Here is a 17,317-nt window from a genome sequence, read left to right as displayed (position 1 = left end):
CAAATAGTAATAAGCTTTACAATTTTTATTCTACTTCTATGCTTCTATGAAGCTGCTGTGAGAGACAATGTCAATTGTTAAAAGTGCTACACAAATAAGTTGAATTCAATTCAATTCAGTGTTCTTGACGGGCTCCACAGAGGATCGTTCAGTGTTCAGCGGTGATTGGTTGCTCTTTGCCAAGAAACATCTCTTTTGTTTTGTCAACATTCAGAGACTGGTTGTTAGCTCTACACCAGGCTGTTAGCTCTTGCACCTCCTCTCCCTAAACTGAGTAATCAGTCTTGATAATGAGACCAACCACAGTTGTTGTAATCAGCAAACTTGTTGATGTGCTCCCTGTGGTGCAACATTTTCAAATAGCCAGACGCTGTTTGACGCCCCTGCACAAGTTCAAACACACCCCAGATTATGATTAAGCCTCCTCCACTGTGCCAAATAGAAAACAGTGGGATCTTCTTGTCAAGCACAAGATGTAAATAATTGTAATGTTTCTATAGATATATAAATGATCTGGATTTTTACCACCATGTTTCAGCAGTTAATTAATGACAGCCTGAATGCCCTCTTCCTTCTCAACAGAGAGGATATTGTTCACAATACACAGGGGTTGATGAACAATGGTTATCAACCTACATTGGTATCTGTATATTACATACTACATTGGAGTGCACGAATGGATAAAGAAACCTTCAACAAAATAGAAATTAAAGTAGCCAAACTCAGCGCTAGAAGGCCCAGCAGAAGCAGCAAGTTGGCCTGGGGACCCAGGTTCAGGATCTGATGGAGAAACTGGTGAAGTGTGAGAGATGGGGCAAATGTAGGAATGGGTGGAAGATGCAGGAGAGGGTAGAAGGGGCCAACATGAGGGCAAGCATCAGTTTGGGCACTCTGCTCTTTAGAATCACACGGAGGGGTTTGGGTGGATTCATTGAGAGTAAAGGGTTTTCTCACAATGTATGAATGAATGAAGGGTCACTGAGATGTTCCAAAAACTTGCCGAGCTCGCCTTCAAAATAAGAAATCTGCCAGTGACGGTATGATGTTAGAAGCCCAGCTGGCCTCCTGGAGGAGGTGGGATAAGCAGGCTGAATCATTTGGCCAGCTGGATAGGCCCGCTGAGACTGAGGATGTGGATCTAAGGGGAAAAAAAAAGGAAATGAGTAACTTTTAGCAGAAATAGTGGAACTAGTGCTTAAAATATGCATGAGCAAGCCAAGTCTGGGAAATAAATGACTGAGATCATGAGAACACAGTGTATTTGGCAAACTAGCAAAGAAGTACAAGCAAAAATTGCAATAGCTTAACAGTAGTAAGAGTTTCAAAGTACATTAATAGCAGTATGAGCAAAAAGGCTTTATCCATTATCAAATCTTGCAGAATTAACATGTAGTCAAATAATAACTGACAATATAGAATAAAATAAAAGAAGGTGAGAAAACCAACTCATTGTAAGCCAGCAAGCATAACTAGCTTGTTAGCTCGGATACGGCTAGTACAAGCTCTCGCATCTTCCACATTTTCATTTCATAAACTGGAGTGAGAGGCAGGGAGTTGACCTGCTCAGTCCAGTGGCTCGCTCCCACCCTGCTCTCCTCCATGTCCTTTCTCATCTTATAGAATCAAGTGATATACAATAAATAAATAAATAAATAAACAGGTTAAATAGTCCGCATCTAGCCGGCTAGCACAACTAGCCTATTAGCTCGGCTACCGCTACTACAATCTGTTGTACTTGCTCTGTAACACCATGCCGGTTACGTCTCTGCCTTTGAGCGCAGGTGAGGACGCATTGGAGCTGCACTTGGTAGAACTCCAGCTGGTTGCTGTGGAGAAGCAGATCCGCGAACTACAGGTGAAACAGGCCGAGCTGCGGGAGCGGAAAGCCGCGCTGGAAGCTCCCCGGTCGGTCGCTCACCTGTCTCAGGTAAACTCCCAGGAAGTAATTACCACTCCCTCCACCTCTACCCCGCGTGTTTCTCTGTCCAGGCCCAACACACCGATGAAGTGGCCTGCCCAGGAGCTGTTCACTCTGGCGCCAGGACACCGCAGGCCCTGGGTGCAGCAGCGGAGGACGCGTGCCAGTCCCCGGCCTAGGACCTCTCCCCCTCCACCACCGCCGGTCTTCGAGATCCCCACCCGAAACCGCTTCGCCCCCCTTCGCAAGACGGACTGCGACAACGTGATCATCGGACACTCCATCGTCCGCCACGTCCGTGCTACGGTGGCTAAAGGTAAGGCTCGCACTCACTGCTTACCTGGTGCTCGTGTTCTTGATGTCTCTGCACAGGTACCTAGAGTCGTGAGCAGAAACACCAGAGCTGTGGTTCTTCATGTCGGCTCAAATGACACCAGCCTGAGGCAGTCGGAGATCCTGAAGAGGGACTCCACCCTGGTGGAGACGGTTCGCAGCACAGCGCCCACGACGAGGATCATCGTGTCTGGACCACTTCCAACTTACCAGCGAGGAATTGAAAGGTTCAGTAGACTTTTCGCTTTAAATGAATGGTTACAGTCATGGTGTCAGGCTCAGAAACTACTCTTTATCGATAATTGGAATGTTTTCTGGGAGCGTCCTAGCCTATTCCGTGCTGACGGCCTGCACCCCAGCAGAGTTGGAGCGGAGATCCTCTCGGACCACATCTCCAGGGCGCTGAACACCTTCTGACTGGTAAACTACTCTTTAAATTTAAATCTTAATAGCCATCCTTCACCTCAGCACATTGACACAGAAAATGCACACATAGCTCACCCTATAGAAACTGTGTCTGTTCCCCGAGCAGTGAGATCCAAAAGTAAATACACGAGAAGTTCTCGAAATAATCTTACTGTAATTAGACCAGAAAAATGCCAAAGAAACAAACAAAAACAGTTCTTAAGGTTTGGACTTCTGAACATTAGATCTCTTGCACCCAAAGCACTTATTGTAAATGAAATGATCTTAGATAATAGCCTTACTGCACTCTGCCTCACCGAAACGTGGATTAAACCAAATGAATACATCAGTCTAAACGAGTCTACACCATCAGGATATATCTATAAGCACGAGCCTCGTCTGACTGGTCGTGGAGGTGGTGTCGCCACTATCCTTAGTGATTACCTCACTGTTACCCAGAGAACACAGCATAGATTTAGTTCTTTTGAAGTGCTCGTCCTTAATGTTACACTATCGCACGTGCACACGAAGAAATCCCTGATGTCTCTTGCTCTAGCGACCGTGTACAGACCCCCAGGGCCCTACACAGTTTTTCTTAGAGAATTCACAGATTTTCTCTCAGACCTATTAGTTAACTTTGACAAAGCATTAATTGTAGGAGACTTTAACATTCATGTTGACGACACAAACGACGCTTTAGGACTCACATTTATGGACTTACTAAACTCACTTGGGCTCAAACAAAACATCACTAGTGCAACTCATCGACGTAACCACACACTAGATTTAATAATATCACACAGAATAGAAGTCACTGGTATAGATATCATACCTCAAAGTGATGACATCACAGACCATTACCTCATAATGTACACACTACCTATAGAACAGACTAACTGTGTCTCACCACATTATCGACTCGGTAGAACCATTATTTCGACCACCAAAGACAGATTCACAAATAACCTGCCTGATCTGTCTGGACTTCTTAATGTACCCTCAAACTCAAACGACCTAGATGCAATGACTAACAGCATAGACGCTATATTCACTAGCACATTAGACACTGTTGCCCCAGTCAGATTACAGAAGGTTAGAGATAAAACACTTGCACCATGGTATAATAGTCATACTCACACCCTCAAGAGGGAGACCCGTAACCTCGAACGGAAATGGAGAAAAACTAAATTAGAGGTGTTTAGAATTGCGTATAAGGACAGTATGTCCAGCTACATACAGGCTCTAAAAGCTGGTAGGGCTGAGCACGTGAGCAAACTCATAGAAAATAACCAGAACAATCCCAGGTTTTTATTTAGCACAGTGGCTAGTTTAACAAAAAATCAGAAATCTGAACACACTATTCCATCACATTTCAGTAGTGAGGACTTTATGAGATTCTTCACTGATAAAATCGAAAGTATCAGGAATAAAATAGGTGACGCCCAACATATGAGAGCAACCAGTGACACAATCTCACCTAAGGCTTTACACAGCTTTACAAGTACAGGACAGGAAGAGTTAGATAAACTTATTACTACAGCTAAATCAACAACATGTTCACTAGACCCCATCCCAACTAAACTACTGAAAGAAGTGTTACATAAAGCTGGTGAGCCTCCTCTTAATATCATTAACTCCTCGTTATCTTTAGGTTACGTCCCGAAGTCTTTTAAGTTGGCAGTTATTAGGCCACTCATCAAAAAACCTAACTTAGACCCTAATGAACTATCAAATTACAGACCTATCTCACACCTTCCGTTTATGTCTAAAATACTTGAAAAGGTTGTGTCTGTTCAACTGAGCTCCTTCTTACAGGAGAGCAACATCCTTGAAGAGTTTCAGTCAGGTTTCAGGCCCCATCATAGCACAGAAACTGCACTTGTTAAAGTTACAAACGACTTGTTCTTAGCTTCGGACCAAGACTATATGTCACTATTAGTTCTAGTTGACCTTAGTGCTGCATTCGACACTATAGATCACAACATTCTTCTAGATCGCTTACAATATTACACAGGTATTCATGGTCAGGCTTTAAGCTGGTTTAGATCCTACCTGTCTGACCGATACCATTTTGTAGAATTAAATGGTGAATCCTCCAGTTTACTACCAGTTAATTATGGGGTCCCTCAAGGATCAGTTCTAGGACCTCTGCTTTTCTCTATATACATGCTTCCATTAGGGAACATTATTAGAAGACATGGGATTAGTTTCCATTGTTATGCTGATGACACACAGTTATATATCTCATCAAAACCAGATGAAATAGCCACAGTGTCCAAATTAACTCAGTGCCTTAGAGAGATAAAAGACTGGATGAGCTGCATCTTTCTATTGTTAAACTCCGATAAGACAGAAATACTACTCATAGGTCCAAAAACCAGTGCACATAAACTCTCACAACTTAACTCCCATTTAGAGGGATGTACTGTTACTAGTAGCTCGACAGTGAAAGACCTCGGTGTTATATTAGACAGTAACTTGTCTTTTAAAAATCATATCGCCCATACTACCAAAACAGCCTTCTTCCACCTTAGAAACATTGCCAAGCTGAGAAACATCCTGTCTGTATCTGATGCTGAGAAACTAGTTCATGCGTTCATGACCTCTAGACTGGACTATTGTAATGCATTACTAGGTGGTTGTCCTGCATCTTTAATAAATAGGTTACAGTTAGTCCAAAATGCAGCTGCCAGAGTTCTCACTAGGACAAGAAAGTATGACCATATAACCCCAATTTTATCATCTCTACACTGGCTACCTGTTAAGTATAGAATTGACTACAAACTGCTGCTACTTACGTACAAGGCTCTTAATGGTTTAGCTCCCATGTATCTAACTAGTCTTCTAACACGTTACAATCCTTCACGCTCTCTGAGATCACAAAACTCAGGGCTTCTGGTAGTTCCCAGAATATCTAAGTCTACTAAAGGTGGTAGAGCATTTTCTTATTTAGCTCCCAATCTTTGGAATAGTCTTCCTGAAAGTGTTCGGGGCGCAGACACACTTTCCCAGTTTAAATGTAGATTAAAAACTCATCTCTTTAGTCAGGCGTACACATAATACATCCCATAATATCATGCACCAGTACATCAGACCAGCACATTTTTATGAACAGCAGATATGTTAATCCCTTTCCACTGCTTCTCTTTTTGTACCCATCCCGAGGCATCCAGACACTGTACCAGCTCCCAACGTCCTCTGTGGGACGAAGCCTTTGGACGTCCACTGAGCCGAGGCCGACTCTAAGAATCCTGAGACATCTCCAGTTAGACTCTGTGGTACTCAGGAAATCAGAAGTCCTTGAACCTCACACCAATACAACATTTAACTGACTGTATATTACAATCACACCCCCAGTGTCACCCATATGAGGATGGGTTCCCCCTTGAGTCCGGTTCCTCTCAAGGTTTCTTCCTTTACCAATTTAAGGGAGTTTTTCCTTGCCACTGCTGCCTGAGTCATCTCAGACTTGCTCATAGGGGAATAAATACATACACACTGTGAACTATATACATCTAATAATAATCTAGAATTTTTATTCTGTTAATTCTTATTTCTTTTATTATTCGTTATTTCCTTTATCATTAATTATGTTTACCTTCTGCTCTGTGTTTATGTTCTGTAAAGCTGCTTTAAGACAATGTCTATTGTAAAAAGCGCTATACAAATAAACTTGAATTGAATTGTAAATACAGAGGAATTAATCCATGAGATTTCTGATAATAGTTGAGTGGCAAATGTGATAGAACAAGGAAATGCAGTGCTCTTGAGGACAGTTTTTTTTTTTTTTAAATCAATGATGAGAAAGGTTGGATATAATATAAAATCAAAAAGGAAGTAATTGGCAGGCATCAATTCCTGGAAATAAGGGGAATTAAAAAAACAATATATATGGTCATAAAAGAGGCGTATGAGCCATTTTTGGAAATTAATGGGAATTCTGTGAAGCCAAATAAATTAATAGGAGGGGCTTCAGGTACAACCCTGTGAAATAATGGGAAATTGCCTGAAAGTATGTAAAATAAAAGAGGAGGTGCCATGGTATATATGAAGGGGATTTTCCTGGGTATTTAAGAATGATTACACGTGTATGGGGAGATTGCATCATCCTAATTTCCTTGAGCTCAATGGAATTGTTGGCTGATTGACTGCAATAAAGAGTTTGAACCTTCTCATCCTCATCTCATTTATAAAGCGTGCGTACAGTTTTTGTGCAAAGGTTGTGATCTATAAAAAACAAACTTGATGGGAAAATGTGCGCACCTTTACGCAAACTTTGAGACGAGTGTACACACATTCTGAAGACAAAGGGAATTGGCGACACAGATGGTGAGTTCGTGAACTGAAGTTAGATTGTAGAAAATTCATGTGAGAAGAACGATTATAAAAATTAATGACATTAAATTTTCACTCCATTTCAAACGTTATATCCACATTATCATGAAGATTAAATGCAACAGTGTTATTTGTGCCGATTGTTTTAGGCTATATACATCTAGTAAAATCCAAACGTAATTCAAAATGTATTAAAAATAAAATAATAATAACATTGATAATAATAATAATAATAATAATAATAATAATAATCAGCGCTACTCTGTCCAGGGTGTATCCTGCCTTGATGCCCAATGACGCATGAGGATAGGCACAGGCTCCCCGTGACCTGAGTAGTTCAGATAAGCGGTAGAAGTTGAATGAACGAATGAATATTCAGCGCTTCCTTACAGTCACATTGTCCACAACGGAAGCGCAGGAGGAGATGGCGCGACTACATGTGATACAGAATAGCATGAAATACCCTTTTATTAGAGAACTGCAGAATATTTTCCTTAATGTACATATATCATAAAATGTCAAAGTCTGCAAATACAGTCATGAAGCACAATCGCTACTCGTCATCGGTCCTAACTATTACGGTGTTCATTACAAAACCGTCATGAAGAAGTATGTGTTCACTATAACATTTATGCCGTAAATTTTCGCCCACAAATTAATTCTGTGATTTTGTCAAGGTGTTAACGATCAGTCTAATTGCTGGAAACATATAAATCCTCCGGTGACCCGGGTATGAAATGCTTCATGATGGCACTGCTGGCACTGTTGGAGGATTACGCCAATGGCAGAATAAGGAGAGAACGAGTTTTCAGGGACCATGATGATTTCCTGGCCCATGATTATGACTGGCTAATAAGCCGATTTAGATTCCCTAGAGCTGTGCTCTTAAATCTATGTGTTGAATTGGGTCCAGTATTATAGAGGGCAACACACCGGAACCATGCCCTCCCAGTCCAAATACAAGTCCTCACCACTCTGGGGTTCTTGGTAACCTGCTGTTTCCAGTGGGAATTGGCAGACAGGTAAATTATTTATGTTAAAAAAACTATAAGTAATCCTCAACTTTGTGTCTAAGACCTTTTTGTATATGAAATAATTCTATTGGAATCTATCATCTCACCCTATAGTTTTGGTATATCACAGCCGTCCCTGAGTGCCATAATATCTGTCGTTTTGAATGGTATACTTAATATGGGTAGTCGATACATCAGGTTCCCCAACACTGTGTGAGAACAGGCCGAAATGTCTGGTTTCCCAAATGTTATCGGCGCAATTGACTGTGCTCATGTTGCTATAAGGGCACCATCTGAAAATTAATTTGCTTATATTAATAGAAAGCATGTGCATTCTATTAATGTGCAAATCATATGTGACTCCAACATGACCCTCACAAACATTGTGGCACACTGGCCTGGTTCAACACATGATTCTTTTATCTTGACACATAGCAGTGTAGGGAACAGACTAAATGCGCAGTAGCTACATGATGGCTGGCTTCTTGGTGAGTTTAACAATATTAAAAAGTAGAAAATGTAACAATTTTTTTTTTTATATAATTATAACAATGTTGCTTTTAATATAGTTATGACCTGCAGGCGACAGTGGCTACCCCCTGAGACACTGGCTCCTCACCCCATTTTTAAACACTCAGAGCGCAGAGGAAACTCATTATAACGAAGTCCACTCTCGTGCCCGCGCAGTGATTTGCATTGACTATTTATGGATAAAAATGGGCGTGTACAGGGCGGGATTTGAGGCTGGTTAACGTACGCACATCTGCGGGTGATCTGTGATTTATAAAGGGAACATTGCGTACAGGTGTGCGTACGCACAGTTTTATAAATCTGAATTATTTTTGCCGTACGCCATTTTTGGCTTTTGGGCATACGTAAACTTTTAGTAGGGATCCTACGCACAGTTTTATAAATGAGACCCCAGGTCTGGAGAGTCTCTTCATTGTTTTATTTTCAACCCATTTTAGTGAATTCTGTAAACTGTTCTGTGAATATTTGGCTGAAGACAATGTGATTTGGAGGGCGGCTCTGAGTTCCGACATCACATTCCATTTTCAATTCTTATCAAACACCTGCACACATACTCCCCTAAAGTTCCCATCCTTCTAGCAAGTACAATGTTAACAGTTTGAACAAAGGCGTCTTGTTCTTTCTCCCTAGTCTGACACACAGAATACGGTAAAAGCACATACAGATGTGGCCTTTTAAAACATTTACATTTACATTTACAGCATTTGGCAGACACCCTTATCCAGAGCGACGTACATAAGTGCTTAAATCTCTAACACTGAATACATTAATGCTGGTTCACTAGGTTACATACTTAAGCCCGCCTCGGAGAGAAGAATGCCGCGAGGACTTCCGGCATTCTGTTAGAGCCAATCAAAGGGGGGTCAAATGTTTGGCGCGGGAAATTCAAAAACCTGTAGTAGGCGGTTGTGTTTCATGTAGGCTGACAATATGTGTTATTTTCTTTTGCTGGTTACATAAACAGTCACATCTGCGACCATCTCCGCTGTCACGGCTGGCTTTTTGGTACCGCTCGATGCTACTTTGGATTTCCTCATGTTTAAGTAATTATTTATATATTTTATAAAATACAATGTTATTTAAATACAATATGTGATGCTGAGTTTTTTTTTTAATTAAAAATAAGCTCCTGTTCATGTTCTCTGAACAATAAACACTGTTTAACGCATGATTTTTAGTCTGATTATTTGCATTGAGCATATTGCAATATAGAGGTTGTTCTTATGTAGTTATGTACTAATTTAGCATTTTTTTGTCTGATTATTTGCCATTGAGGCATAACACAATAGAGAGATTAGCAACCTGCGCGACACAGATCTATTGACACATGAGATCAATGTAACACGAGAGTGATAAGCTTTTGAATGGCTCTGGCGGAACTTTGATGTCTTAGATTGATTTGTCTGCGCAGTGCTGCATGCAGTCAAATACATGTAAACAATACGCCTGTTTCATTACGAATCTTAGGCCGAATACAGATGCCCCTACACCAGGGGCGGTTCTAGTCCTTTTTTAGGGTGGCTTCAGCCCCCCTGTGTTTGATCTCAGCCACCCTAAAACTATAAGGATAATTTTTACTTTCATAAATGAACAATAAAAATTATGTTAAAATGCAGGACATGTCGTCGATGGGAAAGAATTTATCAGTTTGATCCAAGAGCGATTTTTTTTTTACTTTTCTTTCATGCGCGTGCATCGTAGTCTTTCAAAAGTGCGTCTTCAGCTGTCTGCTTTATTTGAAAGGAGAAGCACAGGTTCGCACAGCGTGCACGCGCAGTCAGAGCTGGAGGCATTTATCAATAACGTTAATCAGTGGAAAGACGGCAACCAAAAGCAGTGAAATTTCACTATTCTTATTACCAGAGTTGTCATATAATATATAATATAAAACGTCTTGTTTTAAATTCTCACTGAGGGCTAAGCCCCCCTAAAGATGAAATCCTAGAACCGCCCCTGCCCTACACTCGTAATATATTCATTTATTAAAAAAAAAAAAAAAAACAGCGTCACCATCATGTCCATGTGTCATGATGCGAGAATAAAAGCGGACCCAAACGCAGGATTGCAAAAATAACAGGGTTTAATAATGAAAAACATGAAACATATCATAGACTAGACCAGACAAAGACAACAGTTGATTCCTACACCGCACAAGGCAATGCGGAACAGTTAAATACAAAAAGACAATGAAACACGATTAGGAACAGGTGTGAAGACATGGAGGGGCAGACGAAGGCGGGGAAGATACGTGACGAAGAACGTAAACAAAGGCACATAGCCAAAAGTCCGGGCTGAGTCCTGACACCATGTGTACACGTGTAAAATAAAATATGAATTATTAAAAAAATAATTATGCATTATTTATAAAAAATAAAATATGCATTATTTATGTCTCCCCACAGTCTTTATTTTAGCTGCTTCATAACATTTAGCCTTGATAGACCAATGACACAACCCCCAATACTAATTCATCTCCTCTTAGGGATTCAAAAGAAAACCGTTTTTTTCCTGTTTTCACCATGTTGTGGGGTGATTGCAGTTACTTTGTTTAAACACTAGATTTACTGACTTTATTTTCTGGTGCGGGTCCCAAGGTGTGATTCCCCCTGTTGAGATTTTCAGTTCTTCAGCTCGATTCTCCTCCTGCTTTTGTTGTGCAAACACACCCATCACCCATGGGGCCTGGCACATTTGCATTTGTTCACTCAGAGTAGCTCAGATCCAAGGCAGGCGTGTGTGTGACATGGAAACCCTATACAAAATAGTATGTTTTATTTATAAAAAAAAAGTGTGTGAAAACAGAATGAAAAGTTGCTAATACAATCACAACTTGTGCAGACCTGGGGTCTATTTGATTCATCTGGAAAGTTTAATGTGTCATAACTTGGGTTTCCTTCCACATATTTGCCTGAAATTTATCAGGATTGTTCCAAATCATGAACTTTGCAAGTAGAATACTGTCAGCACCATAGTAATATGACAATCGAAAGGTACAACACAGTAAACCCAGCTGAAAGAATGGTGCTGCCGAGTGAACGGACTCCACACAATTGTACAGAGGAATCTGGAAAGTTCCTGAAAGCCCGACCAGATTTAGAGTCCCAACCTCTCCTAGGGGCACAACAAATTTTCTTCGTGGATGGATCATGTTATCGTACCAATGAGGGAAAGAAAGTGAGTTATGCAGTAATAGAATACGACCTCATTGAGAATGTATATCGAACAATTAGCGAGGTGACTATCCCACAACCATGCTCAGCTCAATTGGCCGAAATAAAAGCATTGACAGCAGCTTGTAAGCTGGGAGCAGGGAGAACATGTACAATATACACTGACTCAGCGAATGGGTATGGGGTATGTCATGTTTTTGGATTAATCTGGGCACAGGGAGGTTTCCAGAGGGCTGATGGTTCTACTATCACCCATGGACCAGCCATATCGGAACTGTTAGCAGCTATACAGATGCCTAAAAAATTAGCTATTGTGTAGTGTAGAGCTCACAAAACAGATGGAACAACAATAACAAAAGGAACTGCTGCAGCAGATGAAGCAGCTAAAAAGGCAGCAGTAGGGGATGGATGCAGCAGTAGGGGGTGGATGGCACTCATGCAGGGAGAAGAGCCAGATGCAGGTCCAGGAGAGATGTCAATTGAAGATGTTAGGGATACACAAAACACAGCCAATCTGGAAGAAGCAGAACGGTGAAAAAAGTGAGGTGCATTTCAGGACAAAGAGTCAGAAGTATGGAGAGGCGGAGAGGGGTTGTGGGTGGCACCCACAGCCCTGTTACCAATGTTGATAAAGGAAGCACACGGGATAGATCACTGTAACAGAGGGGTGATAATAGACACTATCAGGAAAAATTGGTGGTCTCCATATCTAGCCAGCTTCGTAGACAAAACACTGAGAACATGTGAGCTTTGTGCTAAAAGAAATGTCAGGAATTATTTCACAGCCTCAATAGGACACATTCCAGAACCCCGAGGGCCGTTTCGACACAGATGGATTTTGTGGACATGGCAGAAAAAGCAGAAGGAAAGCGATAGAAAGACATAGACTCATTCCTCAACAATATCAACCTACCTCAACTCAGTAAACATCAAATAAATACTCTTGAATCTCCATTATCAGAATATGAACTTTTTAATGCCCTCAAACTCATGCCAAACAACAAAGCACCAGGCCCCGTTGGATTCCCTGTGTTCTACAAACACTTTTGGTCCATTTTATCACCACTTTTTATTCATATGATTACTGAATCAAAACAAAAATCAAAACTCCCAGATACTATGAACACAATTTCACTCCTTCTTAAAGCAAATAAAGACCCAACATTACCATCAAGTTATCGCCCAATTTCCCTAATTAATGTAGACATTAAAATCATCACTAAAGCACTAGCTCAAAGAATAGAAAAAGTCACACCATCTATAATCCATTCAGATCAAACCGGTTTCATCAAAGGTAGACTTTCATCCAACAACACACGCAGATTTTTTAACTTGATGCATTATTCATCAACTCAAAAAACCAAAGCCATCATAGTTACTCTCGATGCAGAAAAAGCTTTTGACAGGGTCAATTGGAAATTCCTGTTTTCCACATTAGAGAGGTTTGGTTTTGGGGAGTCATTCATTAATTGGATCAAAATTCTGTATACATCACCTTCAGCCACTGTCATCACCAATGGACTAACATCACATATCTTCACGCTGCAATGGTGGACTAGACAAGGATGCCCACTCTCCCCTTCATTATTTACCATTTTCATTGAACCATTAGCAGCAGCTATCCGTCAAAACAGCTACATAAAAGGAATTCAAACACTAAACATGCACCACAAAATTAGTCTTTACGCTGATGATATATTACTATATTTACAAGACCCCTCATCATCATTACAAGAAGCGATTAAACTCATTGATTCATTCTCAAATATCTCTGAATACTCCATCAACTGGAGTAAATCAGCCATACTTTCATTACATTCCAACAGCTTGGATGTGACATCCCAGACATCAACTATTCCTTTGTGCACTAACTATATCACATACTTGGTCATTAATGTTTCCCCCAGGCTGTCAGAGCTGTTTGAACTCAATTTTACTCCATTACTTAAAACAATAAATGATGACCTTCACCGCTGGATGAATTTACCACTATCCATTATGGGCAGAATATCAGTATTTAAAATGACTATACTCCCTAAATTAAACTATTTATTTACAATGACTCTAGCACTACCCACCCTCACCTGGTTTAAATCACTAGATTCAATCGTCACTAAATTCTATTGGAAAAATAAGACTCCAAGAATTAAATTGACTACACTACAGAAACCAAAAACACAAGGAGGAATGGAAGCACCACATTTCTACCACAATTTTTTGGCCAATCAGCTCCAAAACATATACAAATGGATTCATCCTAACCCATCAGAAAGCACATGGCTAGATGTTGAACAGTCAATTTGTAAAGAGATTAACATTTCAGAATTACCTTTCTATAGTCAGGCAATCAAAAAGCACCACTGTTTCAAATTACCAACAATAGCCCCAGCTCTGACAGCCTGGTGGAAATTTCATCAAATCACAAACACCCCTCTTGCATCATCTAAATACACCCCGATCTGGAAGAACCCAGATTTTATAGTTAATAAGAAGCCACTCAACTTACGCACATGGGTAGATAAGGGCATCACACTTCAACACATCCTCCTTAATAACAACTTGGCACCATTTTCCCACCCTGTCCAGAAATATGGCATTGGGAGTAATTGTATTTTGGAATATTTACAAATAAAATAATCTATTCCAACAAAAATTGACACTCAGAGAATTAATCTAGACCTTTCGTCTCCAATTTCAGAACTAATTAATATAACCCCCCCCCCCAAAAAAAAATTACTCTCCAAAATATATAAAATAATATCCAAATCAGACAACACATTAAGCCTACCCAATGCTAAATGGGAATCAGACTTATCTATTGCTCCCAATGCCACTTTCTGGACACAAATCTGCAAAAATATCTACTTCATGACAAAAAACGCCAACTTACAACTTATACAGTATAAAGTACTTCATAGATTTCACCTAAATGGATAGAAATTATTTAAAATGGGTTTTACTTCAGAAACATGCTCACATTGCACACAAAACACCCCAGACACATATTTACACGCTATTTGGCAATGCACTGCGGTTAAAAAATTCTGGGAAAACGTTAGACTCACTATCCAACCTTATGGGTTGTCACATCCCGCTGTCTCCCTCCCTCTGTATATTAGGTGACATATCCATAATCAATTTAAACAGTACAAACAGTAAATTACTCCTAGTGGCTCTAACTATCGCCAAGAAAACTATCCTCATGAACTGGAAATCAAGGAACGCCATACACATTACAACTTGGAAAAATGTATTAATAGAGTACATCTCCATGGAAAACTTGTCTACCTCCACTCAAAATAATACATCAGAATTACACCCGTCTAGGTTATCTCTCTTTAACTTCAACCAGTCATGAATACACTGACCTTTTTTGTCTGAAGCCATCCTCAATGATACACCATCAATAATCACATCAATAATCACACATGATTGGGAGGAGGGGGGTCAGGAAGAGGCAGCAACACAGACTAATAAATCTAAATTAAAAACTTATAATATTATATTTAAAACTCTCTCTCTCTCTCTCTCTCTCTCTCTCTCTCTCTCTCTCTCTCTCTCTCTCTCTTTCCATTTTTCGCTGCTTCTGGAACCTGGTTGGCTGTGGCATACTAGTCCCTGCCATGTGCAGTTCTGATTACTTGTGGGTGGGTGTGATGTGGGGCCGGGGGCATTGGACTTTCACCCTCCAGCTTGTACCTTTTTTTTTGGCCCAGCACTTGTCTCGCTGTTTTAATGCATCACATATTAGATGAGGTGCACACACATTCATTTGGAGCATAATAATATACATTGGATAAGTGTGGTGTGTGCACATACATAGGGTAAGTGTGGCGCAGGCGTGGTGGCCTGGGCTTTGCACTGGGCTGGTTCCATGCTACACGCCATGCTTTTTTAATGCATCATACACTAGTTGACAAACATATCATGAGTATAACAATGAAAGCAGCCATATTTATTCCAAAAAAACAAAACAAAACAAAAAACCATGGATCCCGCAGCACCTCACCTTGATAGCCCGTTGTAATATGACGCTGGTGGGGATCTATACTTTGCCATGGCCATGAGGGTTATCAGCGGCAGCTTTATAATACCTTATCATTAATAGTTGTATCAATATTACCGTTATTATTCTTATTCTTATTCTTATTCTTATTATTATTATTATTATTATTATTATTATTATTATTATAACTACTACTATTATCATTACTATTAATGGCTGTATCAGCATTATTATTGCTATTACTATTACCATTTCTATTTGTCCTCTTCCTGATCCTTTGACCTACCCCTCATTTCGGATGAGATGAGTATATTTGTAAATATATTTATCATTACTACTACTGCTAATACTATTATTACTATTTCTCATTAATTGGATTTTTCATTATTATTATTATTATTATTATTATTATTATTATTATTATTATTATTATTATTATTATTATTATTGCTATTACTTTTGATATTGTCACCTTCCTCATACCTAATTTTGTCTTGTGTGATACTATTACCGTCTTCATCGTTATTATTGTCATTATTATAATTATGTTGGCTTTGTAGAAGCCAACATTCTGATTTCCGTTATAAGCTTATTATTATTATTATTATTATTATTATTATTATTATTATTATTATTATTATTATTATTATTATGTTGGCTTTGTAGAAGCCAACATTCTGATTTCCGTTATAAGCTTATTATTATTATTATTATTATTATTATTATTATTATTATTATTATTATTATTATTATTATTATGTTGGCTTTGTAGAAGCCAACATTCTGATTTCCGTTATAAGCTTATTATGTTGGCTCATTCTGATTTCCGTTAATATTATTATTATTATTATTATTATTATTATTATTATTATTATTATTATTAGACAAAATTTTTTTTTTAAAATGCGGCCTAGGGCGTTCGAGCCACATGCACCAAATTCGGATATGTCGTAGACCCTGGTCTGAAGTTTTTTGCTTCTATTTTTCTAAGAGATCGGAATTCCGGCATTCCCGGTATGGGAGCTCAAAGTGTCATTTTTTCCCATAGACTTCCATTATAAACTTTTGAGGTTTATAACTCGGCAAGTTTTTGAGCGATTTAAACGGAACTCGGACAGGTTCTTTAGGACCTTACTCCGGCTGAAGTTTTTATTTCGGACTTCCGACGGAATTTTCGGTTTTCCGGTAGTCGACGATCGAACATCCCATAGACTTGAATGGGGAATTCCGAAAATTCCTCTAAGCTCTCACACACACACAGCATGTGCAGAGCTCAGGCACGGCTTCTCTCTCTGTGATCCACGCAGTATAATAATAAGTAGAATCCCATAATGACTGCAGTATTGACATGAAATGTCCAAACCCTCAGTAGCCACTTTTTGCCAAAAGTATTGGCACCCCACCGGATATTCTGGTGACGTCAGTCGACAGCACGTGATGTCACGTGTAGCCCCGCCCCCAAAACAAGCGAAATAAAAAATTTGCACAACATGGACATGTGACATATCAAAACACTCAGCACACTGAGGGAAACTGCCCCACGGGTATTCTGGTCACGTCACGTGACGTCACGTGATGTCACATGTAGCCCTGCCCCAAAAACAAG

Source organism: Tachysurus fulvidraco, chromosome 13 (genome assembly GCF_022655615.1).
Source record: "Tachysurus fulvidraco isolate hzauxx_2018 chromosome 13, HZAU_PFXX_2.0, whole genome shotgun sequence".
In the NCBI taxonomy this organism is placed as follows: domain Eukaryota; kingdom Metazoa; phylum Chordata; class Actinopteri; order Siluriformes; family Bagridae; genus Tachysurus; species Tachysurus fulvidraco.
The sequence above is the reverse complement of the archived record's forward strand: the minus strand, read 5'-3'. Positions refer to the sequence as shown.